Source organism: Monomorium pharaonis, chromosome 6, assembly GCF_013373865.1.
Source record: "Monomorium pharaonis isolate MP-MQ-018 chromosome 6, ASM1337386v2, whole genome shotgun sequence".
Lineage (NCBI taxonomy): Eukaryota > Metazoa > Arthropoda > Insecta > Hymenoptera > Formicidae > Monomorium > Monomorium pharaonis.
In genome coordinates, this window is record NC_050472.1 from 19,972,466 (window position 1) to 19,989,437 (window position 16,972).

Genomic DNA, 16,972 nt, shown 5'->3' on the forward strand with positions numbered 1-16,972 from the left:
CCCTCAATCCGCGTGCCTCTCGGTTCCCTTCGCGTCTTCCTCCTCTCCTTCCTCCCTCCCCTAGCCTCTTCGTTTATTTGGCCAAATTTGATTCACCAACGAGATCCGATCTGACATCCCGATCGCTTCTTATCCCCCTCGCCTCTCCTCCCTTTCGTGCTCGCTCTCCTGTCACCGCGATTCCCTTTGCTCTGTATCTCGTTTCTTCCTTGTCCTTCTCGGGCCCCTCTAAGTAGCGTGTCGCTCTCTTTATCCCGCGTCTCGCTTCCACCGGATCGCCATCGTCGTTGGGTTTTTCTCTCGACACCCCGGTTTACCCCGCTCTTGACTCGGCTAGCGAATCAGTCCGCCGAATTAGGGGGTTCACTTTTTAGTAGTCGGCGAACTGCCAAAAATTGTTTTTCTACCTTCTCTTGCTATCGTGTACCGCCTCATAATGAGGCTGAATTTTCGATTGACAATTCGTGACGAAGCTGGAAAATCAGACTTGATCTTAAAGCATTATGCTGTAAGGTTAAGGTCTACGAAGTGTCTATTGATAATTGTCCGATAAATAGATACGTAGAAAGATCAACGATTGATCGAAGTATTGACGAAATAAGACGGACATGTGATTTACATGTGAATCATAAAGTAGTTGCGCAAAAAATTGTCCAGTGGCGTTTTCGCCGATTCGTTTATTAGCACTTTGAATCCGTTAATCTCGAATGTGCGAATATTCGGCCGAAGCCGAAGTGTACGAGTAGTAGTCAAGGTAACGTCGAGGAATGCGCGCGAACGCGTTCTTCAGACCCATTGTCCGCCGCGTTTAAATTTGAATCGCGGCGAATCTGATCGTTTATTGTTTAAATTTGTAGACCCGCTCTTAATTTGAATTTAAGATTATTCGCTGGCGCGTTGCGAGACGATTTGACTTGGTGATGGTCGCCAGCTCGCCTTTCTACGTTAGACCCTCTGCTCTACCTCCCTCCATATCCAGGTCGCTCTCCGTTTGTCTTTCTTTCTCTCCCTTTTCATCGTCGAGTGTTTTATGCACTCGCATTATATCGAGTGTAAGTCGATTCGCGTACGTCTTTGCTTTGTCAGTGCATTTATCTGAACTATTATTGCTCTCGCTTGTGCGGCTTATTATTACTTGACACATGCCTGCTTTTAACAACGTGTTTCCAGACACGTCAAACGGTCACGTGATAATTTAACATTTTTGAGCCGGATAATTAATTACTGAATATATATTACGGCCGCATTCTTCGAAATATAATTTTCTCTACGCAAATCTACATATAATCTTTGCTCTTTCATCATGAATCAATTGGGTAGATTTACATTTAATTATAGTGCCGATAATTATAGTTCCAAAAATACTTTTCTTCACTTTTTTTTTTACACGGCGATAACGATCTTATAAAATATATGGGTAATTTATAAAGATACAAAATAGTATAAATAAGAGCTTTATAAAATAATCGTCCTCTATGCAACAAAGAATATCTTTTCGTACGAGAGGTTCTCACGTATGCAAAGGCAAGAGAGGCTTTTGCAAGAAGATAGAATCGTGTATAAAGTCGCCAGAGAGAAGTTCTACGAAGTTAGGGTTGCGCAATCCGCGACCGCCGCCGTGAATCTTCGCGTGGCGCGCAACATCGGGCGCCCATCGCGCTCGAAATCTCTTCGGGGACTGTACTTATCTACATGGCATACCAAATGGGGATTCACCGTGGCGAGTCGTCTCAGAATCTCTCTCTCTCTCTCTCTCTCTCTCTCTCTCTATCTCTCTCTCACAGTGACTGACGTTAGTCAATCAAACCGAAGAAAAAATGCTCAGCTCGGCGAATACTCCCCGGCAGATTCCTGCCAGCGCCGCGCCGCCGCTCCGACCGTGGCACACTCGTAACGAGCGATGTCTCGACTCTGTTTTACGAGCTCGACGACAAAGGTGGCATCCTCGCTGCTCCAACGTTTCCCTCCGTTAAATCACTATTTAATTTGGCCTTATTTTACATTAAAAAGTCTACCATCTAATTGTAGGAGGAAAATTTACGTTTACGTTAACGTTTGGAACATTTTTAATTTAGCAAAGGAAGTAAACAATGTTACTCAGAATGCAGTTCTACGTTGAAGCTTTAGATGCTTTGTATATAAGCATGTAATAAAAAGGCGATTGTATAAAACTGCTTAATAGTTTCTTAAAGAGATATTCCTTAACAGAACATAAAGACTACGTAACGTATATACGAAATAAATCGAGTTACTTACTTCAAGGAATAACTAACAAAGAGGAAAAAAAAAAGAATATGATTGTAGACAGCTAATTACTTTTTTTTTATTGTATAGAGCATAATGCGGATTGATGAAGCGTAAGGGAGCAATTGATTGAATACAAGTAGCACGGATAGCAGGTGACTCGAATCCCCTCTTCTTTTCTGCTGAATAAATTAAAATCGAAGTTCGCGCAGCTGTTCCTTCTTTCCATGAGCGGATTAATTAGGATCACGTAAATAGGATCAGCTGATACCAGGAGCATCGTCATTAGTATTATACTTAATTCAGCACAAATCGAGTAACATAAAAATATTAGAAATTAATAATTGAGAAAGCCATTTTTTTCAGTTATGCATTTGTATACTTACTTATTGGAAAAACAAAATAAAGCTTATAGTCTGAACTATGTAATAAGATAAAGTCTGTTTGTTTAATTTGGAATAATCATTTTTGCTCAAAAAAACATTGCTTTTGAAATCAATTAAGAAGGAATAAAGCTGTTAAGAGCCGATTGCGGGTGTAACTAAATATTGATTTTGTTTATTATCGCAATTTTAATCACAAATAGCAAACGTTTTAACTCTGATTCGAGTTCTTTTTATTACAATTATGATGAAGCTAATATGTTTAATTAGACAATAAATAAGAACGAAGGACTGTGTATTGTAATTAATCAAAAATTTATAAAGACACATCGTTTTTGTCTCGATGTCATGTTCTTTAAATGTATTTTTAACGAATAGAATATAATTGTTTAGCGAAAACAACGGTAATTCAGTTGTAAGATAAAATTGCAGTGTCAAGATATGTCAGAAGTTAGCGCAGGAATGTTGTCTGTGTACGATGTGCTATGATCTTGTGAATTTAACGTTGATTTTTATTTGAATTAAACTGATTCATAGATCGGCAAGAATTCCAAATTGATTACGCAATTAATAATGCAAAGATACTATCGTTAATGCGAAGAACATTTTTATTATACCATTTGCAGTAGGAAAAGGCAATCCAAGGATCGGTATCGTTAGTTCTAACTCCCACTTCGCCCACCCCGCCCCTCTCGCTCTCGGGCAAGCGTACGGAATTAAGCGAATTTATATTCCGAATTATTCATAATTGAGGCCGCCACTTTGTGTGAGTTTCGCGGGCGCAGACTGACGAGATGGATCAAACGGTTCTTTTGTCGGCTAATTCGATTGCAGCGAAATTTGAATTTGAAATTCGGCAAGCACTCGCGGTGCCGATTGGACGGAACAATTTTTCAGCGGATCAATTGTCCGATTGGTATTTTCGAAATGCGCGAATTTGGTAGTGAAATTTGCGCAGAAAATATTATCTCCGTTGCCTCGATGTAAAAATAAAATGCCCCGTGTCTTTCGAACCGCATCACAATGACGTTACGTACCATAAATTCGAGAATCAAATGATAGTTTAATCTCGTTTTAAAAAGCGACGGAAATTGAATACCTTAAAATTTCCGCGCACGGCCATTGTCAGCGTTGCAAACGACGTTATCATATACGAAGTATTTTTAAATCATATAAAATTATAACAACGTTGTCGAAAAAATAGATGTCGGACGCGTGTGAAAGCAAAGTCAGAACGGTGCGAGACGGTGTTCGTTCTGATAAATAACAAGTGTATAAAAGTTAATTTTCTCGGCGCTCGCTTTACAAGCTGCAGAAAGAAATTTCGGCGAAGCCACGCGCAGTGTGGTCGGTCATGCTTCCCTTCCGTTTCTATTAAGTTTCGCCACTTTTCAACGTCGTCGTTGCTCCATGCCGCTGAAACGGCCTTAGCGCGGAGACAGAGCCTAGTTATTCACCTGTATAAATATGCAGAAGTAACTTGCGTCGCGGACGTGAAATACTGCGTAATAAAAAGTGCCGTAAGTATCTCCGGCAAGAGGCATCGTTGTAGGGTGGGACGGATCGGCGAGGGAGGGGAGGGGGGGAGGGAGGGAGAGTGCGAGGCGGCTCGGGGGTTGGAGGTAGTCGGGCGACGCGAGGGTGCGCTTGCTTTTAAAAATGAACTCGGTAACTTTATAACTTTTTAGAGGATTACGTCATTAGCCGGGCGGCGGTTGGGGGAGGAGACCTCTAGGGTTTTAATAAATTAAACAAAATTACCTTTCCGTTCCGGCGGTCGGTTAAATTAAGCTGTGGAGAAACAAGCGCGGACTCATCCGCTTTTCCGTTCCGCTAAGCCCGCGGAAATCTCCGTTTCACGTAGAAATCACGACAATTTTATCGTTGCAATCCTGCCGTAATGGCTCGTATAAATTAAGATTCGAAATCTGTGACCGAGTTACGAGTATGCATTTTTAATGATGTCCCTTTTAACTTACAATAAAGAATTAATGAATTCGTAAAGACTAGGCGGTCGCCAGCTGAAATTTTGCTTCAATTATGTATAAAGCAAAGTCAAATGTGCATATTCTCGTAAATATGACGTCGGATGTAAATAAGCTGAACGCCTCTTTGGCATTCTTCCATTCGCCTCGCAGCGGATTGAAATATAAATTTTCAAATCCGGAGCTATAAATCAACGACAAACGAAGCCGTGAAATTGACAGGGTGGTTCTATGAAAATAAAAGTACGACACGTCGTTGTCGGGACGATCCACTCTGTAAACTTCGGTTTGTTCGCGAAAATCCGTTTTCACTGAGCGTCCCCGAGGAGTTGCCTAGCTCCGGGCTTAGATCAGAAATTAATCTCGCCCAGAGTTTCGTGAAACACGTATATTTACAGGAACAGAGGCAAGCGAACGGGGAGAACTCGAGGGAAGGGTAGAGATCGAGGGTGTTCGAAATATGAAATATGAAGGCCGCGACGACGACGGCCGGGGCAAGTTTGTTCGGCTCCTTTCGTTTTGTAGCGGGCGATGGAAAAGGGCGAACGTCAACAGGGTCGTTCGTCAACTGCCCTGTAGAATCCTGGCGGCTTGACAAGGGAGAAACGGATTATGCCGGTTATTAGAAAAAAAAACAAGACGACTGCGGATAAGATGTGACACATTATCAAATGAGTTTGCTTATAGAAAAAAAGACATTGCCTTTATTATTATACATTTAGTCTTGATACTGTTTTGTACTATTTTTTCAACAATTCGTTTTTTACAGACTTTTCTTATTTATATATTTGTTTTTATTATTTTTAATTATTTTTATAAAATTATTTTATCGTATAAAGTTACTTGGACATTTTGATAATTTTTGGTAATAATTTTTCGGCATATTTAAAATATCTATGAGTAACAATATATTTTTCTTTAGCCCGAAATTAAATATAATTTGATTAATGTAGCAATTTGTAAATTGGCACCCTCAACATGCATTATTATATCTCTTAATAAAAAAATGCGAATGAAAATTCCGAATGAAGAGGCGATGATCGCATTACTAGTCAATCGTCGTGCGTAATGAAATTTATTTGACTTATTACATGTCACGCCACGCTTGACTTTTTCGAAATTGTCACAGCACCGCGGGGACGCACAAGCGCTACGCCAATACACGTTCGTCTCGCGGAATTGGATTTAATTAAGGATAAAATTAAAGCCGGGCAGAGTAATTGCGTGATTAGCCGTTGCGCTCGGCAATCCAATCTACGGACTTGCCGAGTGGCCAATCGAGCCCTCTCGAAGGCGCATTCGAGCAATTTGCATCGAATCTACATCCCGATTTGTCCGTAACAAAGGAAACGGCAGAGCCGAGACACCGACAGGGACGACGGTGGCAAATTTTTAACATCCACGTGTTTCTCGTAAAATTTAGTTGCATTAAAAGTATTTATGAACCGCACGACGAAGTTAAATGCAATACGTGGATAACAAGTGACATTAAAAGAATGATTCGGCAAAACGATTGAATATAAATCAATATTGCCGATATTGCCTTTCATCATCTTATAATCATTGTATTTGAAATCATTCTCGTCTCTCGATGCTTTTAATTCAAGTCCGGATTTATCATGAAATTCAACTCGCGAAATAACAGGAAACTAATGTCTTTTGCTACACGGACGCAATTACATGGTAATTGGCCCGCAACAGACGGAGCAGTTTCCAGATAGCGCGCTATCAGAGAATGACAGGGGCAATTTGCGGCGCGCAATGAGACGCGGCCATTCGCTGATTTCGCTGAATCCCCGAGTAAAAACTTCCCCTCGCGGACGCTTCCCTTAATTGGGTTTTATAATTGTTCCGCGCGTCCCCGCCCAGTGGTACTACACGGTATACTCTTTCTCTCTCTCTACCGTCCACCCGTGCCTTCCGCGGAGAGATGCCGAGCGGACGGAGCCAACCCCCGTCGCGCGATACCTCCAATCGCGGCTGTTTCTTTGCGCTCGCCGCTCTTCTAATTAACATTCCTCCCTGCTCGCGCGGAGAGAAAGAGACCGAGCGGCTCCCCGAAAGCGGCGTGATATCATTTGTTGGTGGGCGTCTTAATTAATCCCGTGGTATCCGCCTTTAGTGGCGCGAAAGGGGCAGGGCGTGGCTGTGCTCGCCGGCAGAAACAACTGAGCGAATGTGCAGTGTTGCTCCCTTCACCCCACCGATCCCGAGCCCAAACCCCAGCCCGATCCGCCGCTGCCGCCACCGCCGCCTGTCCCTCTCGCCCCCGACCGACCGACCGACCGACCAGCAACCCCCTTCTCCGGCTCGACCCCCAGTCGTCCACTCGGGAGAACGTACCGCCGTCGTGGATGTCACGTGACCGGCCAGCAGCCAATCGACGCCCGCTAATGAGCGGCCGTGCGCCGTGCCGACGTTTAATTAATCGCCTGGAGCTGCATCGACAGCGGGCCGATGCAGCTGCGCGGACCGCAACTGGGACAGACGGACGGGCTCGCGGTAATGGTGCGACCATCCGAGTCATTCCGAGATCATTTTCAACGTTTATAATTATAACTATCAATTGTTCCCCAAGTCTCGGCTTGATTAACTCTATTCACAGAAAGAAAAGCCTCGTTCTTTCTTTCTTCAATTGTAAATTTATAGTTATAACAAGAACGGAAGAATAATTACTCGAATTTAGCTTGCATTTTTCTCTAAACTCTTCTATTAGTAATATTTATCTAATTCAAAACGATTAAAACTCTCAAAAGAGCTTTGGTTTGGCTCCAGAAGAGCGATCATTATAGACAATTGTTCACGGAAAGAATTTTCTCTTAAAAATTACTGTGAAAATCGTGGTAAATGTAGAACAACGTGAACCTTTTAATTAATTTTAATAAAATTTTGCAAAATTTTACTATACTTCTAACAAAATTTACTAAAACTTTGCCAAATTTTATTAAAATTTGACTAAATTTCAATGAATTTTATTAAAAGTATTAAAATACTTCAAGGTTTACGTTGTCTCACAGTTACCACGATTTTCAGGGTAATTTTTAAGGGAAAATTCTCTCCGTGTTGATAATTATACTTTCTCTCCCTTTCGAATGATTTACAATTAATAATTTTTAATGTTTCGTTCAACTGGAAATGCATTGAGAAGCAAGAGCGTGTATTAACAAGACGAACGATCGAAAATATGCCCATAAACGAGATTTTAAACAAGTCGAGGAGATGCTTCTTCTCTCATCTGCAGAGGCAATAAACATCACATCGGGAAGCATGACCGACATCTTATCGGATATAAACGTTGAAATTCTGTCTTAGCCTGTCAATGATCGGAACGGCCAACCCACGGCTGGTGACATCGACGCGATGATGAACCGGGCATCGATTACAATGTATAAATCGTTCGCGTTCCCATTTCGTTTCAGGGAAATACGTCCCGGGAGATTTAGAACGGGGCGCCGATATACGATCAGCCGCATAACCACGTTTTGATGAATCACATTGTGTATGTATAATGCGCCCGCGCAACGTGACGCCCAGGACGTCGCGTATATCGCGCGGGTGCGGAGAAAGAGAGCGTCTCTCGTGATTCTCGCGAAAGAATTCTATCCGCGGCGAAAAATTCCAATTCGCCGGGTAAAGAGGAACGGCTGTAGGGTACCGCGCGCGTCTCCTCTACGAGTACACACGTATCTACATCCCTCCATCCCCCGTTGAAATGCGAGCAAACGAACAAGCGCGCGCGCGCGCGCGTATTCCGCCAGACGTATTTCTAAATGCGCGGGTGTGCGTTTCAGGTCGACGTGTATAAAGACGCGCACAGGACCGGTAAGAGCTACTTTCTCGCACTGGACCGAATGAAAATTGATCCACCGCGCGGTCTAGGGCCGTCGACGGTAAAGATAACGCAATTTAACGGGTTATCGTTTACGATGAGCCGCCATGTTTCCAACGTCGCATCTGTCAGCGAAGGTGAAAGCAGCGTGTAATTATACCGCGTTTCATCGTAATAACCGTCTGACAAGTAAAATTTACAATCGCATGATAAGCGTCTTTATAGACATATAATTATACGTTTTATATGGATATTAATTGGAATAACTAGTTAATTTTGGATTATTTTACCGAAATACGAAAGCTTGACGAAACCTAAATAAAGAAATGAGAGAAAAGTCTTGCATGCAATTAATTGCAGACTTGTGAAGAATCTTCAAAAAAAAGATTTCAACACCGACTGACACGACGATGTTTTTCTGAGTAAAATCACTTAGGATTGGTTCGCGCGACCTTAAATATCGCATCGATTACTATCCGATTCTGATTAAGCCGCGCATGTGACGAGCGTAACTCGTGGCCGTGATGCAATTTGGTCGAGCTGCATACGGGGGGAGTCAATGCACTTTCGGGGTTGTTATCCGCATTGAATCTCGTCGCCTCGAGATATTTCGCTTTCGGTCGCTGTCGCCGGCCCTGTAACGCCCACATACGCGACCACCAACACCGACGCATTACTACACAGCGACGGTATGCATCGAGTGTCCTTCTATTTCCTTAAAATTCCGATGGATCGTATGCCCCTGCCCCCAAGCGTCCTACGTACACACACGCACACCGACGCCGGGCGCGTATGCACACGCCGTCGAAAGCGTGCTCGTAGCACACATAACACCGAGAAGAAGAGAAGGCTTGCGCGAGAGAGGAGGAAGAGGAGAAGAAGGAGGAGGACGCGGAGAAGAACGGCCTGGAGAAAGACGGCGGTGGCGCGCGCGCGCGCAAGAGAGAGAGAGAGAGAGAGAGCGACGATGGAGCAAGAGAGTCGACGGAGGTGGAGAAGAAGACGAAGAAGTAGTAGAGGGTTGTGAGAAGACGGGGGTGGTGGAGGGCGACGCCGCTGCCGCCGCCGCCGGCGGTGGTAATGGTGATGGCGAATGGCGATGGTGGTGGCAGGACGCTTTGGCGTGCCGTCGTCTACGTGCGTGTACATGCACGGGCCACGCATACGCGCGCGCGAGTATAGGGATTCCAGTTTAAAAATACAAATGGAGTATCGAGCTTTCGAGGAACGCGAGGTTCCGCGAGGGGTCCGGGGAGGTGGCCTCCGGGATCCATGGGAGGGCGGGGGAGGACGACGGTAGACGAGGGGGCGGAAGGAGGTAGAGGGGGAGGGAGGATAGCGCCGGGCATGGGGGATGAGGGAGATATTTCAAAAATCGAATATTGATCAGAGCTGCCAATCCTACCCTCTGTAATCCGTACGTGTGCGCTGGTTGGCTCTTACGTATCCCTTAGGTGCAGTGTCTGCGTCCGCTCTCGTCCTCGAGCCTTCGGCTCGAACGAACGTCTCCGTCGTATGCACTTATGCGCATTGGAACGCGAGGAAGACCCCGCGCGTTGCGCGTTCCAAAGGGACGTCGGGAGGAATGGCTCGAGTATTTTCGTAAACGTAATCACAGCGATAATCAGCAATTAGAATGCGAATATGCGGGTATCTAGGAAAAAATTGTAGAAAATATTTGCGATTTCAATTTATGATTATACTTACGAGCGCTATGAGCGATACAAATTATTATTACGATGCATTATTATGTTTCTATTCTAAAATCTTGGTTTATCTAACGATTCCTTATTAAGACATCAAAGTATATACGTTATATACATTAAGGAGCTCATAGAATCGTGCGCACATACTCATTCTCACGTCTCATTTTTTTTCACGGCCGCTACTTCCCCTTCACGCGAGAACGAATGCAAACGCGTGGAAAGCGAGAAAAGGGAGGACGTAAAATAAGAAAGGAGGGATGGCTCTCAGATTACTCACCCTTATATATGGGTGCCGCGGGCGAGCCGGATGGGGCAGGGTGGATCGGGGGCGGGGGCGAGGAGGGTGGATGAAATCTTTTAATGGCAGCCATCCAACCGTCGTCTTTCCTGCCTCCTTCGCCGTGCGACCTTCCTTCGCCATCCACGTATTAGCTATTCTTATGTCCATCGGACACACACACACACAGAGGCCACGCTCCTACATAGGACATCCTTTCTCCCTTCCCCTTCCCCAGTAATCGCATTCTAAATTACTCACGTAGGTACATGGTACATACACCAGGTATAGGTGTAGTCGGATAAGTTGGAAACGGTCGACGGAAGATCGAATGTCAGTGCTCGCGCGGATCGATAGATAAGAACTGGGTGTTGGGAGAATATCTATCCTTTGTGTCGAAATGAAAATGAGAATCAAAATAAACGACTGCACGTTTGTCGTCCCCTTATATCCTCGCAGTAAGACCTCATTTTCTCCTATATTTTTAACATTATTTATATATGTTGCACTGACAAGCGTTTATGCAAAAAATAATTTCTTTAGTTGTGATTTTAGAAATGGGGTATATATGCTTCCATTTGTACGATGAATGTTGAATTGAGAGAGAAAAATGCTAGCTTTTCAATTGCTATATTATAATTAGTAAACACGTTTTGTGATATGAGGAATAAGATGTATTTACTAAAGTTACATTTTAAATAATAATGTTAAACATATTTTGAAATCAAAAGGTTTTGAATGTATTATAAATAAATCAACAAAGTTATTTTCAAATTGCAGACTTTTTTGCATCATTGTTATAATATGTATATGTTAAACGGAAGGTGTTTTGCTAAAATTATAATAATTATTAGGACAACTGAATTATAATAAATCACAATAACGGGCGATTTGACATTTAAAACGTTTTCAACAGCTGCAACGTTATATTTCTGCTCATCACCATTTTCCAAAATTCGAGAACATCTCGAATAACGCGTGAAAATGGATGCATGTAAAAAGAAAAAAAAATACGCACCAACGATCCACCTTGCAGCAACGATTTATTCTCGGCGAAGTGTCGCAAGAACCAAATTGACGGAATCGTTTAAAGGCGCAAGAAAGCCCACCATTCCGACGAGCGCGCGCGCGCGCGCGCGCGCTTCGCGCTTAACCGAAGCATTTCCCGTTTTCTATCTTCGCCCTATTCCTCTCGTGTTCCCCTCCTCCCCCAATCTTCGCCGCTTCTTTTCTCGCACGGAGACAAAACACTGTCGTCTCGTGTGACGGTGCAAAGAAAACACTAACAAAACACCCCCTGGTTCTCCGAGCCCCGTCTAACAAACGAGCCGTGACATCCCCTCCTTCCCTCGCGCCGTCTCTTTTCACCCACCGCCTCGTAATGGTGTTGGTAGGGCCGCATATGACGTCACGCGCACCCAGAGATACACGTACATAGGAGATAGAGCCCGAAGGAAAAGCCGCGGCCCTGGAGGAGAAGTAAATCCATATTTTACACCACCACCACCGTCGCCACCACCACCACCACCATTGCCGTCGTTCTCATCTCGCCCCCACCACCACCATCACCACCACCACCATCAATAGACACTGTTAGGACGCCTTCGGTTGTTTCGTTCTTCGTCTCTTCGCGACGCCTCTCCGCCGTCCACAGCTTACATACATCCCCTTAAAGATCACGCACCGGCCGATGAGGGGTGAATCGGACAGCGCGAAGGGGGTGTCTTCGACGGTCACTCGTCACCGAATCGCTCCGCTTCTTCTCTCACGCTATCGCAGGCCAATAATAATGGGCGCTACGGTGAGCGAGGGGACGCGTAATTTATGGAATTTCATATACGAGGATTTATTCTGGAAATTTTGTAAACACGGCCCGAGATAGAACTGTCGACAGCATCGCGCGGCAAGGCCTGCGAATAATTGGCAATGGGGCGTTTTTGAAATGGAGACAAAAAACTTAAACGAGTAGCGACATATATATGTACATTTACACATTTTACAATGTGCAATATTGTGTATAAAACGTTTCGCGTGATGATTAATTACGCGTTTTTGTTATGCTCGCGATTATTCGCCAATTCAGACGTCTTTCAAAAATGCGATAAATCAATAATTGATATGTTGCGCAGCTAAAGTTCTTAATTTTTATCGGCAGACTGATAATATGGGAATGTATAATACTAAATGTTCTATCTTTTGACCGCGAAATTCGCCGACGCAGAAGAATAGTATAAATTAAAGTGATTAACAGCCGCGATTGTCGTTTCTTCGACAACGCCAACGGTATCATCGAGATGACACCGTCATCCTTAATCCTTTGCACCAACACAACCCATTATAGCTGCCGACAGTTAGTTCCCTTTAATCCGCAGTTAAAACAGAGCTGGACATTGACCGATCGTTGTCGGACAGGTCGGACATCTGGTTAGCCGGATCTCACGATTCGCTCGGAGCTAGATTAATTATTTGGTTGCCGTGTCTCTTGACCACTCGCGATAAATCGCGAACTAAGCCTTTCCCGACCCGCTGACAAAGCAAACTGAACGGGGCGGTACGTGTCTCACAAAAATGGCATCCTCCATCACGAAAATCAGATACACGTCGCACAATAAAATTCTTACGTTGACTTGCATATTTTAGCGCTGTATTTATAAATATATCTTTGATGTGCCGCTTTTGAAATAGTTTTGGCAGCGCGCCAGCAACGCTCCGCCTCAGCCCGAAGGAAATAGAGGCGATACATTTTGGAGTTTGCAGTTCGTTAAAACCGTAAAATTGACACGTGGGGGTCGAGGCAATCGGTCGCGCCGGCAAGGATCAATAATTCGATCTCGATATAAATTCGGTGGGGACAGGGGGATCGTTTCTCATCCGCTGGGGTCGCAAACATACCTCGTGGATGGGGTTGAAACCGATCGCCCTTTTTTTTTTCATCGATCACTCCCCTCCCTGCCACCCCGATGCATCGCTTGCTACTCGCGTCTCCGGAATCTAATTTCATCGGTACGCCGGCACGTTGAAAGTATTATACCGAGGAAATGTGACGTAACGTCGATATTTCGCGTTTAGCCGTTTCTCGTTTCTGGGAAAACTCGACAGCTCGCGCGATTTTTAGACGGTTTCTTAAGAAAGTTGACAAATTACACTTGTCCTTAATAACATATTTAGTACGAGAAAAAAATACAGAAGGAAAATACAGGAAGTACACTATCGAGAAGAAAAGAGGGGAGCGAGGCAAATGCAATATTTTGTTTCCAATTAAAACCCGATACCTGTGCGCCTCGCCACACCTCGATATTACTGCTCGTGCCGATTACCGCGCGGAGATCCCGTTGATTCAGCGATTCCGACAAACCGGTCGCAGTTTGGAACTAAAACCGATACTTTTTTCCACGCACGTCCACAGGTTTCGAAAGTTTTCATCGAGCTGTCGCGCGGCGCCGCGCGACGGGAATACCAGGGGAAAATCGGGGGTGGAAAACGACGGCGGATCCGCCGATTCCCGTGCGGCACAATGGCAGCTCGATAAAAATTGGCACGGCTTTATTATGCAACCCGGGTGTTAAGGCTAGGGTCGTCTGATGAGTCGACTCCGAGTTCCTCCTCTGGGAAATACTCATCGCCGCCAATCCCGTCGCCGCGGCCCCGTGCTCTCATGGTGGGCATCTTTCGCACGAAATGGCCTGCCGTTTTTCCTCGCGCGCTTACTTGCCTCCTCCCTCGATCGAGTATTGAATGTGCTTACCATTCCGCGAGTATGCGACTAGGAAAGTAATCAGATGCGGATTTTAAACTTGCGTCTACACACACACACACACACACACACACATACATTTGAAAGCGACATAGATCAAATATTCATGAGCGCCATATCGATCGTTATATGCGATTCATGTTGAATTTTATTTTATTGCAACAATAGGATAGCGACAAATTACGAGGACGGGTGATCAATAAGATAAAAGCGGAGTTTACATTAGTTTGAATCATTAGGCATTGCGTCTACGTGCGAAATTACGCTTGAAATTAATATTTATTCGAATTGCGCATCTGCAAGTGCAGTTCCGTGTAGTTAATCATTGCGAGACAGGTAAAAGATTATCTTTTATAAGGGTTGGGAAAGAAACGAGAGAGATTTTGTGGGAGGAATGAAGACGACGGGAGGAGTAGCAAAACGTAGGCGAGACGTGCGTCGCTTACGTTATTTCTCAGCATAATTCTGTTAGCCTCTTATACTCGATTGTGACGTTTCATCTTATGCAACCTTTCCCTGCGCGGAGAATATATAAATATGACGGCGCGTAGTTTTGTGTGTGTGTGTGTTTTTTTTTTTTTAAAGCTTTTTTACCACCACGGTATCCGTGATTTATTATCGCTGCACTCTGTAATTTATTTGGCGAGCTAAGAGACGTTATCAAAGAAACACGTGTAATAACGATAAAAGCTCGTGGAATCGCTCGGCGTGTTGTGCGAATTAGACGCAGCAGTGTAGAGACCGTTTCATGGAAAGCGCCGTTGTATCGAGACACATAAGGGACCATGGTCATCCATAAAATCCGAAGGGTACGAACGGCCACCACCCCTTTTCCCGTTTTCCGCCCTGCCGTTACCCCCGAATAAACTTCCCGGCACGAAGCTAATCATATTTTCTAATCCGAGGCTGGAGGGAAAAGAGCAGAACAGAGTCGAGGGGGGAAAAAGCTTGCGCTCTCTCGGCTATCATATAATTTTTCCAACAAGAAGCACTTACGCCTCCTCGTCCTCTGCTATGGCCCATCCACTCTCTCACATGGAAACATGTTTCGCATCGGGCGAAGGCGGCAGAGGGCAGAGAAAAGTGGATTTATATCGAATTTCGTAGGAGATTTCGTAAGTTTCACGCGGGGAATTAATTTTACTCTTGTACGATAAAAATAAAATCAAATCTTAAGTTGCGTATGTATAGCGTAATACAGATTTGTGTTTTAATTGATTTATCTTATGACTTCTATTTTCCAATTATTATATTGGATTAAACTTACGTAACTGAGCTTAATCGTATATTTTGTCAGTTTGAGTGATGAATTAATTAATATGATTGTGGTGATTGAAACTCTTTCAAGCAACAAGAAAGAAGACTGCAAAGAAGCTGCGTATTTTCTCTATTGATATACCTGAAATGTAGAAAATCACAATTTTAGTTGAGAATTTAATGAACAGTGATTAATTAGATTATTAGAGAAAAATTTAATTTCTAAATTAAAATAATGTTTATGTGAAAATAATACAAATAAGATAAAAACTAAGCTAAATAGAATTGAAAAATATTGGATTTTGATGCGTATATTCAAATTAATTAGGAAGAAAATATAAAATTACGAAAATTTATTAAATTATATATGTAGATGCAATATTTGACAATAAATTACAAATTGCATGAAGCGAATATATGGGAATGATTTCCCTAATTTATCTTATACTTATGAAATAAATAGACTTTGTAAAGTTATACGTGTTTACTAATATCAAGCTTACAAAAGAATAAATAATTTCTCGTGTTTACTAATATCAAGCTTACAAAAGAATAAATAATTTCTTTTATTCAGATAAAGGAACAGCTTCAGGCCATCTGGAGAACCGATCAATCATAGTAAGACAATACCGAAAACCTTGACAGACAGGAAGAGGTCCAATTAAATCAAGATGTATATGTTGAAAACGTTGATCTGGAACAGAAATCTTGACAGGTAAATTTTTGTTATGTCTTGAAATCTTGGAACGCTGACAAGAAAGACAAGATCTTGACCATTCTTTAATGTCTTTTTTAATTGAAGGCCAAACAAATTTTTGTTGAATTTGTTTTAAAGTCGCTCTACCACTAGGATGAGCCAAACCGTGAACAATATCAAAAATTCTTCTTCGTAAACGTAAAGGAACATAAGGACGAATATTCTCAGTGGAACAATCACAAAATATAGGTGAAATTGAACCAGTAAGAATTAATTTTTGTAGCTTAAGAGAAGAATTGTTAAAAAGAGATTTAAGTTCTTCATCTTCCTTTTGACAGTTAGCAAGATCTTCAAGAGAAACAATGACAGGCAAAGAAATAGCATTAATTCTTGAAAATAAATCAGCAACAATATTATCTCTTCCAGAAATATGTCTGATGTCAGTGGAAAATTGTGCAATAAAATCCAGTTGACGAATTTGCCGAGGAGAAGCTTTATCCATCTTCTGATGAAAGGCAAATATTAAAGGTTTATGATCTGTTTGAATAATAAATTCACGTCCTTCAAGAAGATATCTGAAATGTTTAATAGCAGAATAAATACTAAGAAGCTCTCTATCATAAGTGCTATAATTACATTGAGTATCATTTAATTTTTTAGAGAAAAAGGCAATCGGTTTGGAAATCCCATCAATAATTTGTTCCAAGGCCGCTCCAATAGCAAAATCAGAAGCATCACAAGAAAGAATAAGAGGAACTGCAGGAACAGGATGAGTCAAAGTAGTAATCTTGGTAAGTTCTTCTTTACAAAAACGAAAAGCTTCCTCCGCTTCAGGTGTCC

The 16,972-nt window shown here is 43.0% G+C and overlaps 1 long non-coding RNA gene across 1 annotated transcript; it reads right to left on the minus strand.

Annotated features, from left to right (window-relative positions):
* Window positions 1-14,746: 14,746 nt before the first annotated feature.
* LOC118646039 lies at window positions 14,747-16,150 on the minus strand. Its single transcript, XR_004963674.1, has 2 exons — window positions 15,982-16,150; window positions 14,747-15,577 (listed from the first exon to the last, which is right to left on the minus strand). It is a non-coding gene; the product is annotated as an uncharacterized LOC118646039 (long non-coding RNA).
* Window positions 16,151-16,972: the final 822 nt, after the last annotated feature.